Genomic DNA, 13,501 nt, shown 5'->3' with positions numbered 1-13,501 from the left:
AAATCAAATAGAGAACAGAAAAACCATAGAAAAAACTCAATAAAACCAAGATTTAGTTCTTTGAAAAAATAAACAAAATCAGCAAACCCCTAGCTAAACTAAGGAAAAAAGATAGAAGACTCAAATAAAATCAGAGATGAAAGTGGAGCCATTCCAACAGATGCCTCAGAAATAAGGATCGTAAGAAATTATTATGAATAATTATATGCCAACAAATTGTCTAACCTAGAGGAAGTGAGTAAATTCCTAGAAAAGTATAAGCTACCAAGATTGAATTGACGAGAAATAGAAAGCTTGAATAGAATAACAAGTGAAGAGAGTGAAGAAGTAATTAAAAACCTTCCATTGAAGAAAATCTCAGGACCAGATGGCTTTCATGGTTGATTTCTACAAACATACAAAGAAGAATTGTTACCAATACTTCTTAAACTCTTGCAAAACATAGAGCTAGAGAGAATACATCCAAACATATTTTATGAGGCCAGCATCATCTTGATACCAAAGCAAGACAAAAGCACAAGAAAACTTGAGGTCAGCATCTCTGATGAAGATTGATGCAAAAATCCTCCATAAAATGTTAGAAAACTGAATTCAACAACACAAAAAGATTATACATCAAGACAAAGTGGGATTTATCTATGGCATGAAAAGCAGGTTTGACACACACAAATCAATCAATGTGATCCTTGTCTTAACAGAATGAAAGAGAAAATACATAATTACCTTAATTGACAAAGAAAAAGTATTTGACAGAGTTCAGCATCGTGTCCTGATGAAAACAATTTATGTAGAAGGAAAGTTCCTCAACATAATAAATGCAGTTTATAAGGACCTCACAGCTAACATCATAACCAACAGGGAAAAACTGAAAATTTTTCCACTAAGATTCAGTGCAAGGCAGGGATGCCCACATTCACCCCTTCTATTCAACATAGTACTGGAAGTGCTAGCAAGAGCAATCAGACAATAAAAAGAAATAAAAGGCACCCAAGTTGGAAAAAAATAAAAGAAAATTATCTCTATTTGCACATGGCATGATTCTATAGGTGGCAGAAAACCCCAAAGATTTGGCAAAAAAACAAAAAACAAGAAAAAAAACCCGTAACTAATAAATGAAGTGAGTAAAGTTGCAGCATACAAAATCAACACACACAAAAGTCAGTAGCATGTCTACACACAAATAGGGGCCTAGCTGAAAAACAAATCAAGAAACCAGTCACATTTATGACAGCATCACAAACTTAAAATATCTGGCCGGGTGTGGTGGCTCACACCTGTAATCCCAACATTTTGGGAGGCCACGGCAGGTGGATCACCTGAGGTCGGGAGTTTGAGACCAGCCTGGCCAGCATGGTGAAGCCTTGTCTCTTAAAAACACAAAAAATTAGCCGGTGTGGTGGCATGCGCCTGTAATCCCAGCTACTCAGGAGGCTGTGAGGCAGGAGAATTACTTGAACCCAGAAGGCAGAGGTTGCAGTGAGTCGAGACTGCACCACTGCTCTCCAGCCTGGGTGACAGAGTGAGGTTCTGTCTCAAAAAAAAAAAACAAAACTCAAAATATCTGGGAAGAAATTATTCAAGGACATGAAGGTTTGATACACTGAAAACTAAGACAATTATAAAAGAAATCACGAGTCTGTCGGCCCCCGAGCACGAGCTGTGAAGGGATCCACTTGTGTGCGGAATCCCTCAGAACCATGGCGTCCCTTTCCCTTACACCTGTTAACATCTTCAAGGCAGGAGCTAATGAAGAGAGAGCAGAGACAGCTCGTCTGTCTTCTTTTATTGGTGCCATCACCACTGGAGACTTGGTAAAGAGCACCTTGGGACCCAAAGGCATGGACAAAATTCTTCTAAGCAGTGGACGAGATTCCTCTCTTATGGTAACCAATGATGGTGCCACTATTCTAAAAATCATTGGTGTTGACAATCCAGCAGCTAAAGTTTTAGCTGATATGTCAAGGGTTCAAGATGATGAAGTTGGTGATGGCACTACCTCTGTTACTGTTTTAGCAGCAGAATTAATAAGGGAAGCAGAATCTTTAATTGCAAAAATGATTCATCCACAGACCATCATAGCGGGTTGGAGAGAAGCCACAAAGGCTGCAAGAGAGGCTCTGTTGAGTTCTGCAGTTGATCATGGTTCCGATGAAGTTAAATTCCGTCAAGATTTAATGAATATTGCGGGCACAATGTTATCCTCAAAACTTCTTACTCATCACAATGACCACTTTACGAAATTAGCTGTAGAAGCGGTTCTCAGACTGAATGGCTCTGGCAACCTGGAGGCAATTCACATTATCAAGAAGCTAGGAGGAAGTTTGGCAGATTCCTATTTAGATGAAGGCTTTCTGTTGGATAAAAAAAATTGGAGTAAATCAACCAAAACGAATTGAAAATGCTAAAATTCCTATTGCAAATACTGGTATGGATACAGACAAAATAAAGATATTTGGTTCCCGGGTAAGAGTTGATTCTACAGCAAAGGTTGCAGAAATAGAACATGCGGAAAAGGAAAAAATGAAGGAGAAAGTTGAACGTATTCTTAAGCATGGCATAAATTTCTTCATTAACAGGCAGTTAATTTATAATTATCCTAAACAGCTCTTCGGTGCTGCTGGTGTCATGGCTATTGAGCATGCAGATTTTGCAGGTGTGGAACGCCTAGCTCTTGTCACAGGTGGTGAAATTGCCTCTACCTTTGATCACCCAGAATTGGTAAAGCTTGGAAGTTGCAAACTTATTGAGGAAGTCATGACTGGAGAAGACAAACTCATTCACTTTTCTGGGGCTGCCCTTGTGAGGCTTGTACCATTGTTTTACGTGGTGCCACTCAACAAATTTTAGATGAAGCTGAAAGATCTTTGCATGACGCTCTCTGTGTTCTTGCACAAACTGTAAAGGACTCTAGAACAGTTTATGGAGGAGGCTGTTCGGAGGTGTTGATGGCTCGTGCCGTGACACAGCTTGCCAATAGAACACCAGGCAAAGAAGCTGTTGCAATGGAGTCTTATGCTAAAGCACTGAGAATGTTGCCAACCATCATAGCTGACAACGCAGGCTATGACAGTGCAGACCTAGTGGCACAGCTCAGAGCTGCTCACAGTGAAGGCAATACCACTGCTGGACTGGATATGAGGGAAGGCACCATTGGAGATATGGCTCTCCTGGGTACAACAGAAAGTTTTCAAGTAAAGCATCAAGTTCTTCTAAGGGCAGCTGAAGCAGCAGAGGTGATTCTGCGTGCAGACAGCATCATCAAAGCGGCACCCAGGAAACGTGTCCCTGATCACCACCCTTGTTAAGCATTCCCATGTGCTGTTGATCTCTGGACCAGTTTCTAGCAAAGTTGTGTTTGAAAGATTGCCTCTTAAAGAAGACAGTGCAATCTGTTTGTCAGTGCCCATTATAACCTTAAATTTGGACATTTAGCTGACCTTCTCTTTTAACATGGGTCTAATTTATTTGCCACGTAATTTTCCATACAAATCACTTGATTTAAAAGTTCATTTCTCATACTGTGCATTAAAATAAAAATTTGAACAATTAAAAAAAAATAAAAGGAGATACAAATAAATACATATATTCATGGATAGGAAAATTTGATATTGTTCTAATGTCTGCATTACCCAAAGCAATAGGCAGATTTAATACAGCCCCTATCAAAATTCCCAAGGACATTTTTCACAGAGATAGGAAAAAAAAAAAAAAAAAAGCCTGGGCAGTACAGCAAGACCCTATCTCTTAAAAAATAAAAATAAAAAATTAGCCAGGTATGGTGGTACATGCCTGCAGTTCCATCTACCAGGGAAGCTGAGGCAGGAGGATTGCTTGAACCTAAGAGTTCAGAGTTGCAGTGAGCTGTGATCATGCCACTACACTCTAGCCTGCGCAACAGAGCAGTCTTGTCTCTAAAGAAAATAATAGCCTTTCGCTGCCTGACCGCCGCCATCATGGGTCGCATGCATGCTCCCGGGAAGGGCCTGACCCAGTCGGCTTTGCCCTATCGCTGCAGCGTCCCCACGTGGCTGAAGTTGACATCTGATGACATGAAGGAGCAGATTTACAAACTGGCCAAGAAGGGCCTGACTCCTTCACAAATTGGTGTGATCCTGAGAGATTCACATGGTGTTGCATAAGTACGTTTTGTGACAGGCAATAAAATCTTAAGAATTCTTAAGTCTAAGAGACTTGCTCCTGATCTCCCTGAAGATCTTTACCATTTAATTAAGAAAGCAGTCGCTGTTCAAAAGCATCTTGAGAGGAACAGAAAGGATAAGGATGCTAAATTCGTCTGATTCTGATAGAGAGCCAGATTCATTGTTTAGCTCGGCATTATAAGACTAAGCAAGTCCTCCCTCCCAATTGGAAATATGAATCATCTACAGCCTCTGCCCTGATCGCATAAATTTGTCTATGTGCTAAAGCAATAAACATGATTGTTTAACAAAAAAAAAAAAAAGAAAGAAAGAAAGAAAATAATAAAGAAAAAAAATTCTGAAGTTCATATAGAACCACAAACACCTAGAATAGCCAAAGCAATACTGAGAAAAAAATGCTGGAGGCCTCACAGTTCCTGATTTCAAATTATATTACAAAGCTATAGCAATCAAAACACCATAGTACTGGCAGAAAAACAGAAACATAGACCAATGGAACAGAATTGAAAGCCCAGAAATAAGTCCAAATAGATAAGATCAATTAATTCTCAACAAGGGCACCAAGAGGACACAATGGGAATAGGATAATGTCTTCAATAAATGGTGCTGGGAAAACTAGATTGCCACTGCAAAAGAATGAAATTTGACCCTTATCTTACACCGTACATAAAACTCAACTCAAAATGGTTAAAAGACCTAAATGTAAGACCTGAAACCATAAAACCCCTAGGAGAAAACTCCTCCTCCCAGGCTCAATCCTTGACATTGGCCTTGACAATGATTTTTTCAGATACTATACCAAAAGCCCAGGCTACAAAAGCAAAAATAAATAACTGGGATGACCCCAAACTAAAAAACCTTTGCAGAGCAAAGGAAACAGTCAACAGAATGCAAAGGTGACTTACAGACTAGAAAACAATATTTGCAAACCACGTATCTGATAAGGAGTTAATATCCAAAATGTAGAAAGCACTCTTACCACTCAATAACAGAAAAACATAACCCTATTAACAAATGGGCTAAAGATCTGAAGAGATGTTTCTCCAAAGAAGATGTAAAAATGTCCAACAGTAGCCAGGCATGGTGGCTTATGCCCATAATCCCAGCATTTTGGGAGACCGAGGCAGGAGGATCACTTAAGCCCAGGAGTTTGAGACCAGCCTGGACAATAAGGCAAGACCCTGTCTCAACTTTAATTTTTATTTTTTGAATGGCCAAGAGGTATATAAAAGGTGTGCAACATCGCTAGTCATCAGAGAAATGCAAATTAATACCAGGTCAACATACCACCTCACACCCGTAAAGGTGGCTCTTGTCAAAAAGACAGATGATAAGTAACAAATGTTGGCAAGGATATGGAAAAAAGGAAACCCTAATATACTGTTGGTGAGAATGTAGATTGGTACAGCTATTACGGAAAACAGTATGGAGGTTCCTAAATAAATTTAAAATAGAGCTACCATATGACCAGCAGTCCATCTTCTGGGTATATATCCAAAGGAAATGAATCATCACCTTGCAATGATATCTGTACGCCCATGTTCTTTGCAGCATTACTCACAATAACCAATATGGAAACAATCTAAATATCCATTGATGGACAAATGGATAAAGTAAATGTGATAGATGTATACGATGGAATATTATTCGACCTTAGAAAATCAAGAGATCCTACCATTTGCAACAATACAGATGGACCTGGAGGATAGTCTGCTAAGTGAAATAAGCCAGAAACAAAGAGAAAAACATTGTCCCATCTCACTTATATTTAAAATACATATAGTTTTAATTATATCTAAATATATATGCACATATATATTTGTGTGAATGTGTGTGTGTGTGCGTGTGTGTGTGTAGATATATATATATATATAATTTTTTTTGAAACAGAGTCTCACTCTGTCACCCAGGCTGGAGTACAGTGGCACAGTCTCGGTTTACTGCAACCTCTGCCTCTCAAGCTCAAGCGATCCTCCCACCTCAGCCTCCCAAAGTGCTAGGATTTTAGGCATAAGCCACAATGCTCAGCCCTTGAATATATATATATATATATATACATACACACATATATGAGATATATATATATATATATTTTTTTTTTAAAGCACTCAAATGATACTGAGATAGAGAATGAAACAGTGGTTACCATAGGCAAAGGTTGGGGAGAGAGGAAATGAGGAAATATAGGTGAAAACATGTAAAACTGGAAACATATAGGATAAAAAGTTGAGAGATCTGATGTACAACATGAAGTCTAATGTTAATAAAATCGCATTGTATTGGAGATTTTTGTTAAATAAGTAGATTTTAGCTGCTCTTGTCACCAACAAAAAGGAATTATGAGAGATAATATTGTTAATCAGCTTTGTTATAGTAACTATTTTACTGTCGATATGTATCACATAACATCATGTTGTAAATCTCAAATATATCGAATAAAATTTATGTCAAAAACCCAAAAACATCAAGTGAACAACGTGCCACCACATAGAAGAAAAAATGGGAATTGCAGTTAACACCCTAACAATATGCATTGTCATTTTACAAAATAAAATTAATAGCTTCACTTCTACTTCACTTTAAAATCAGATCATCTGCACACCAAGGCAGCATTAGTCTGCCCTTGCGAAGTGGAAATGTCAGAGTGAGGCTACAGAGGACTACCTGTACTATATTCTCTCAAAAGGAGTTTTCCACTCAGGAAAATTATTTTCCCTCCCTCCCTCCCTTCCTTCCTTCCTTCCTTCCTTTCTTTCCTTCTATGGTTTTCCACTCAGGAAAATTATTTTCTCTTCCTTCCTTCCTTCCATGGTTTTCCACTCAGGAAAATTATTTTCTCTTCCTTCTTCCCTCCCTTCCTTCCTCCTTCCCTCCCCTCTCTGTCTCTCTCTCTTTCTTCCTTTTCTTCTCTCTTCCCCTTCCCTTTCTTTTCCCTTCCGTTCCCTTCTTTTCCCTTCCTCCCTTTTTCTCCCTTTCTCCCATTCTCTCTTCTTCTCCCTTCTCCCTTCCTCCCTTTTCCTCTCTTTCTCTCTTTCTTTCTTTTTCACAGACTCTCACTCTGTTGCCCAGGCTGGAGTGAAATGGCATGAGCTCATTTCACTGCAACCTCTGCCCCCCAGGTTCAAGCAGTTCTCCTGCATCAGCCTCCTGAATAGCTGGGATTACAGGCATGCACCACCACACCTGGCTAATTTTTGTATTTTTAGTAGAGATGGGGTTTCACCAAGTTGGCCATGCTGGTCTTGAACTCCTGAACTTATGATCTGTCTACCTAAGTCCCCCAAAGTGCTGGGATTACAGGCATGAGCCACCACACCCAGCCAGGAAAGTTATTTTCAATTGGGAAATCTGTTCTGCCCATTCAAAAAGTCTTACAACCACTGATCCATGGCCACAGACTGCATTGGAATAAACTCAGAAATCATAATGATAATAATAGCAACTTCTATCTATTGTCTACTACCTGCCAAGAAATAAACAGGTAGTAAACAACTGATTCTTAACAGCAATCCTTACAAGTAAGTGATATTTCTGTCATTTCTCTCAAGGGTCTACAAACTATGGCATGGACCTAATCTGACCAACCTCCTGATTTTATAAATAAAGCTTTATTGGAACAGCATGGATGTCTTATCTATGGTCGCTTCCATACTGCAGTGGCAGCTTTAGATAGTCATCGTGACACAGACTGCATTCCCTGCAAAATCTAATTATTTTGAGAGGACAAGTTAATTGTTTCAAAGTTTCTTAAAACTGAGAATCAAGGCTGGGCGCGGTGGCTCACGCCTGTAATCCCAGCACTTTGGGAGGCCGAGGCGGGTGGATCATGAGGTCAAGAGATTGAGACCATCCTGGTCAAAATGGTGAAACCCCGTCTCTACTAAAAATACAAAAAATTAGCTGGTCATGGTGGCGCGTGCCTGTAATCCCAGCTACTCAGGAGGCTGAGGCAGGAGAATTGCCTGAACCCAGGAGGCGGACGTTGCGGTGAGCCGAGATCGCGCCATTGCACTCCAGCCTGGGTAACAAGAGGGAAACTCCGACTCAAAAAAAAAAAAAAAAAAAAAACTGGGAATCAAATCTCTACCTATTAAGTCCGTGTTCTTAACCACAAATGCCACAGCACCTCTCCTTTCAAAGTCAACAGCGTATCTCCCAATAGAACTTGAAAAGGTGATGGGATTTGTGCAGGTCACATTTGAAATTGTTAAGGGGAGGGCCTTGAACGTAATAGGAGACCATTCAAGAGATTGGTTGCCCAGAGAATATGCCAAGCTTTTGATGAACTAAATTACTGCTTTTTTTTTTTTTTTTTTTAGATGGCGTTTCCACTGTTGTTGGCCCAGCTGGAGCGCAGTGGCATGATCTTGGCTCACCACAAGCGATTCTCCTGCCTCAGCCTCCCAAGTAGCTGGGATTACAGGCATGTGCCACCACACCTGGCTAATTTTGTATTTTTAGTAGAGATGGGGTTTCTCCATGCTGGGGTCTTGAACTCCCAACCTCAAGTGATCCCTGCTTTGGCCTCCCAAAGTGCTGGAATTATAGGCATGAGCCATCACGCCCAGCCAATTATCGCCTATTTTTAAATAAAGTTTTGTTTAGTTTTGTTTTTGAGACAGGGTCTCACTCTGTCACCCAGGCTGAAGTGCTGTGGCACAAACACAGCTCACTGCAGCCTCGACCTGAGGCGATCCTCTCACCTCAGCCTCCCGAGAAGCTGGGACTACAGGCACGCATCACCACAGCCAAATAATTTTGCATTTTTTGCAGAGATGAGGTCTTGCCATGTGACCCAGACTGATCTCAAACTCCTGGGCTCAAGTCATCCTCGTACCTCAGCCTCCCAAAGTGTTGGGATTACAGGCATGAGCTACCATACCTTGCCTCAAGTGTCTTAAGGCATTTAAATAATGCCTAAGGAGTAAATTCTTCTTTGAGATGCTCATACACTCGTATGGAAAATTACCAGGATGAGTAAACAGGGTGAGTAAATACAGCTCACTGGTTCTTTCCCAAACTCAGTCCTCTCTTCCTGCCGCTTTCCTCTACTTGACCACTTGGAAATGTGCCCCTGCCAAGCAACTGGTATCTCCTTCTATTTCACCCGACAATGCAAGAGGAGGTGGGATTGGCTCTCCCCTCGCTCTCCAGTACCAACTGGAGACCCTGAACACACCCCCTCCTCACAGTCCAACTGTAGCCCCTTCCGCATTACAGTCATCTCTGCTCTCCGCCATGACTCAATTCCCTTTTCCTAGATGACAACTGCTTCCCCTTTTCCGTCTTGGCAATTCAACATCAGCATTCCCTCCCCTCCGAACATTTTGATGCTGGAGACCTCCCGTCCACACGTACCATGCTCCAACCTGGCCCACCTGGAATGCGGCTCCTTCCACGCCATTCACATCGGAGCTTTCTGGTGTGGAGCCATTCCTTCTTGAGGGAAGCCTCCTCACCTTCTAGAGAAGCTGCCTCATTTCCCAAGCTCACTTCCAAGCTTCTGTGAATATGTAGATGTGACCAGTTTGCTCTCCGCCCTAACCTGGGTCCCCTACGGCCAGTTCATCCAGTAGCCCCTCCCTGACTGTACTTGATTGATTGCCCTCTCTGAAGTCCAGGATTAGTGAAACCCTCAATGCCTGAAACGCTCTTGCCCTGTAACCTGCAGCACGTCCACCTGACGGGCGATTTATGTCCTCTTCCCTGTGGTCAGCCTGCAGAGCATCACCGGGGCGCATCAGATGTGCTGCCTCAGACCCCGACTGACCCAGTCTGGCTTCCTCTGGCTTCCACCCATTGCCATAACAGGCCTTGTATAATTTATTTCCTGAGCTTCTCCCAGTAGGATCTTTAAGCCTTACCTCCCACTTGGCAGAGATTAAGCTTTTCAGTGTGAACGTCACAGCTTCTCTTCTCTCCTGCTTGAAACCTCCCTGTCCTGGGCCCACCTTGTCTTTCTTCTACCTTCAGAGGGAGGAGTTGACTTATTTACAGTGCTCACCTCTCTCCATTGTTAGGGATTCTGGCCTTTCTCATCTCCTTATTCTCCTGTATCTTCCATCTCTCCTCTTCAGAGATTCTCCTTTCTTTTCTTTTTTGAATACTTATGTAAATAGAGACAGGGTCTTGCTATGTTGCCCAGGCTGGTCTCGAACTCCTGGCCTCAATCAATCCTCCTGCCTTGGCCTCCTAAGGCACTAGGATTATAGGAATGAGCCACCACACCTGGCCCCTTTTTCTTTTCTTGAGAATATAGGAATCGGCCAGGCTATAATCCCAGCACTTTGGGAGGCAGAGGCAGGTGGATCCATTAAGCCCAGGATTTTGAGATGAGCCTGAAAAATATACTGAAAAGTGAGACCTTGTCTCTACAAAAAAAGAATATAGGTCTCTCCTTGAAAGAAGCTTCATTCTAATGACCTTCCCAGTGTCCTCTTATTTCTCTCCTTCCGAGCCACCAAACATCTATGACAATTCCTCTCACCTCACTGCTTCCCCCATCCTCTACTATTCCCGCATTTCCTTAGCCTCTCTTGGCCATCTTCTGAAGCTACTCTCTTAGCTGCTACAGAGAGTTTCTAGTTTAGTATCTCCTTCTCAGCGCCTGTTGTTAATTCATTTAAAAATACTGTTTTAGGCCGAGTGCAATGGCTCACACCTGTAATCCCAGCACTTTGGGAGGCCAAGGCAGGTGGATTATCTGAGGTTAGGAGTTCGAGACCAGCCTGACCAATCTGGCGAAACCTAGTCTCTACTAAAAATACAAAAATTAGCCAGGTGTGGGGGCACCCACCTGTACCTATGTTGTTGTCCCCTTGCCCCGTCATCATGCCAGCCCCCTAACCAAGTCATGCCCAGCGTCCAGGGCCACTTCGCACTTCAGCCATCTCTCCTCTGATTCCTCTAGCACAAAGTGTGCTGCTGGGATCTTGGGAGTCCTCAAAACCCCTTCGGGGGTCTGTGAGGTCAGAACTATTTTCATAATACTATGACATTATTCTAAGGCATTATTTATCTTTTCATTCATTCCTTTTTTTTTTTTTTTTTTTGGAGACAGGGTCTCAAAAAAGACTATGTTGCCTTACTTTGAAATAATGTTTAAAGTACTTTTTTTGATTTTTGGGTTTTTTTTTTCAGACGGGGTTTTGTTCTTGTTGCCCAGGCTGGAGTGCAATAGTGCTATCTGGGCTTACTGCAACCTCCGCCTCCTGGGTTCAAGCAATTCTCCTGCCTCAGCCTCCCGAGTAGCTGGGATTACAGGCATGTGCCACCACGCCCGGCTAGGTTTTGTTTTTTAGAAGGAGCTCTGCTCTGTCACCAGGCTGGAGTGCAGTAGACTGATCTCAGCTCACTGCAGACTCTGCTTCCCAGGTTCAAGCAATTCTCCTGTCTCAGCCTCCCGAGTAGCTGGGACTGCAGGTGCCCGTCACCACGCACAGCTAATTTTTGTATTTTTAGTAGAGAAGGGGTTTCACCTTATTGGTCAGTCTGGTCTGGAACTCCTAACCTCAGGTAATCCACCCGCCTTGGCCTCCCAAAGTGCTGGGATTACAGGCGGTGAACCACTTTGCCCAGCCAAAAGTATTTTTAAAAATAGTTTTAAAACCCTACTAAAATGTGAATTCTAGAATTTAATATTTTATTGAAAACTTAAACATTTATATTTTTATTCTATTTAAGGATGAGTAATTTGCTTTAAAAGAGGATACGGGAAATCTCTCTCTCTTAGCCCACAGCTGCACTATTGAAGATTAAAGATGCTTAAAAAAGATGAAACCGACATATTAAGTAGTTTTCAAACTTACGTAAGGGAAAAACTAGTAAAAAAAAAAAGAATAAATATGACTCAGTGGTATTTTTCGTTGGCTTTATAGTGTTAAAATTTACCTTTTCTGGGGCCTCTTAAGTTGTGGCATCACTTTGAGAGGAATCATTCAGTCTAAAGAAAAAAGGAGTTGAATATTTTTTTTTAGTTGAATCTCTTAACTGTAGATATGATGAGTTTGTTAAAGGCCCAAAATGTGTCCTTACAGCTTTTTAAACCAGAAATGAAAAAGCCACTGAAGTGGGTAAGTTACTGAACTGCGCTGAGAAGGGCGCACAGGCCCATTCGGCTGGCATTGCCAGAGCGTGCCGGATGGAAACTCAGCAAAAGCAAATCACAACCCTGCCCCTTCTTTACTTCTTTACTTCTTTTTTTTTTTTTTGAGACAGAGAATCTCGCTCTGTTGTCTAGGCTGGCGTGCAGTGGCGTGATCTCGGCTCACTGCAACCTCCACCTCCCAGGTTCAAGCAATTCGCCATCCTCAGCCTGGGATTACAGGCACCCGCCACCACACCCAGCTAATTTTTCCATTAGCTTTGTTATCACTCTTCCTACGCTGGAATAGCAGGTTACTTATGCATGTGGGCTGCTTGAGGGCAGGGGCTTTGCATTAGCCCGTCTTGCTCCTATAGAAGCCTGGTCTACACGTGTTGATTGGAAAAGGACTGAGTAAAAGATTATACACTGTGAGGAAAGAACAGATATTGGAGAGGATGTGGAGAAATAAGAACTTTTACACAGTTGGTGGGAGTGTAAATTACTTCAATCATTATGAAAGGCAGTGTGGTGATTCCTCAAGGATGTAGAACTAGAAATACCATTCGACCCAGCAATCTCATTGCAGGGTGTATACCCAAAGGATTATAAATTATTATACTATAAAGACACATGCATACATATGTTTATTGCAGCACTGTTCACAATAACAAAGAACTGGAACCAACTCAAATGCCCATCGATGATAGGCTAAATAAAGAAAATGTGGCACATATACACCATGGAATACTATGCAGCCATAAAAAAGGATGAGTTCATGTCCTTTTCAGGGACATGGATGAAGCTGGAAACCATCATTCTCAGCAAACTGACCCAAGAACAGAAAACCAAACACTACATGTTCTCTTAAGTGGGAGCTGAACACACATGGACACAGGGAGGGGAACATCACACTCACCAGGGCCTGTCGGGGGTTGGGGGCTAGGGGAGGGATAGCATTAGGAGAAACACCTAATGTAGATAACGGGTTGATGGGTGCAGCAAACCACTGTGGCACATGTATACGTATGTATCAAACCTGCACGTTCTACACATGTACCCCAGAACTTAAAGTATGAAAAAAAAAGATGATACACTGTGAAGCCTTCGTAGATAGTAATTGACCAGAATGCTGTATGAAGGGAAATCATGAGAGTCAGGACAAGTATTTGAAATTAATTGGAAAGTTTTGCCCTTAAACATGCGGAGACCAGGTCTGCAATTTTAGTATGCGTAAGAATCGATTGAGAAGCTTATC

The 13,501-nt window shown here is 41.9% G+C and overlaps 2 pseudogenes across 2 annotated transcripts; both read left to right on the top strand.

Annotated features, from left to right (window-relative positions):
• The first annotated feature begins 1,633 nt into the window (after positions 1 to 1,633).
• Positions 1,634 to 3,557, top strand: LOC116551686 (annotated as a pseudogene). Its single transcript, XR_004269039.1, has one exon. The product of XR_004269039.1 is annotated as a T-complex protein 1 subunit beta pseudogene (transcript).
• A 372-nt stretch (positions 3,558 to 3,929) lies between these two features.
• On the top strand, positions 3,930 to 4,448 carry LOC116551685 (annotated as a pseudogene). Its single transcript, XR_004269038.1, has one exon. The product of XR_004269038.1 is annotated as a 40S ribosomal protein S13 pseudogene (transcript).
• The last annotated feature ends 9,053 nt before the right edge of the window (positions 4,449 to 13,501 follow it).

This window comes from Sapajus apella, unplaced genomic scaffold (assembly GCF_009761245.1).
Source record: "Sapajus apella isolate SASKATOON/1434 unplaced genomic scaffold, GSC_monkey_1.0 scaffold10, whole genome shotgun sequence".
Classification (NCBI taxonomy): domain Eukaryota; kingdom Metazoa; phylum Chordata; class Mammalia; order Primates; family Cebidae; genus Sapajus; species Sapajus apella.
This window is presented reverse-complemented; position numbering and strand designations above follow the sequence as displayed.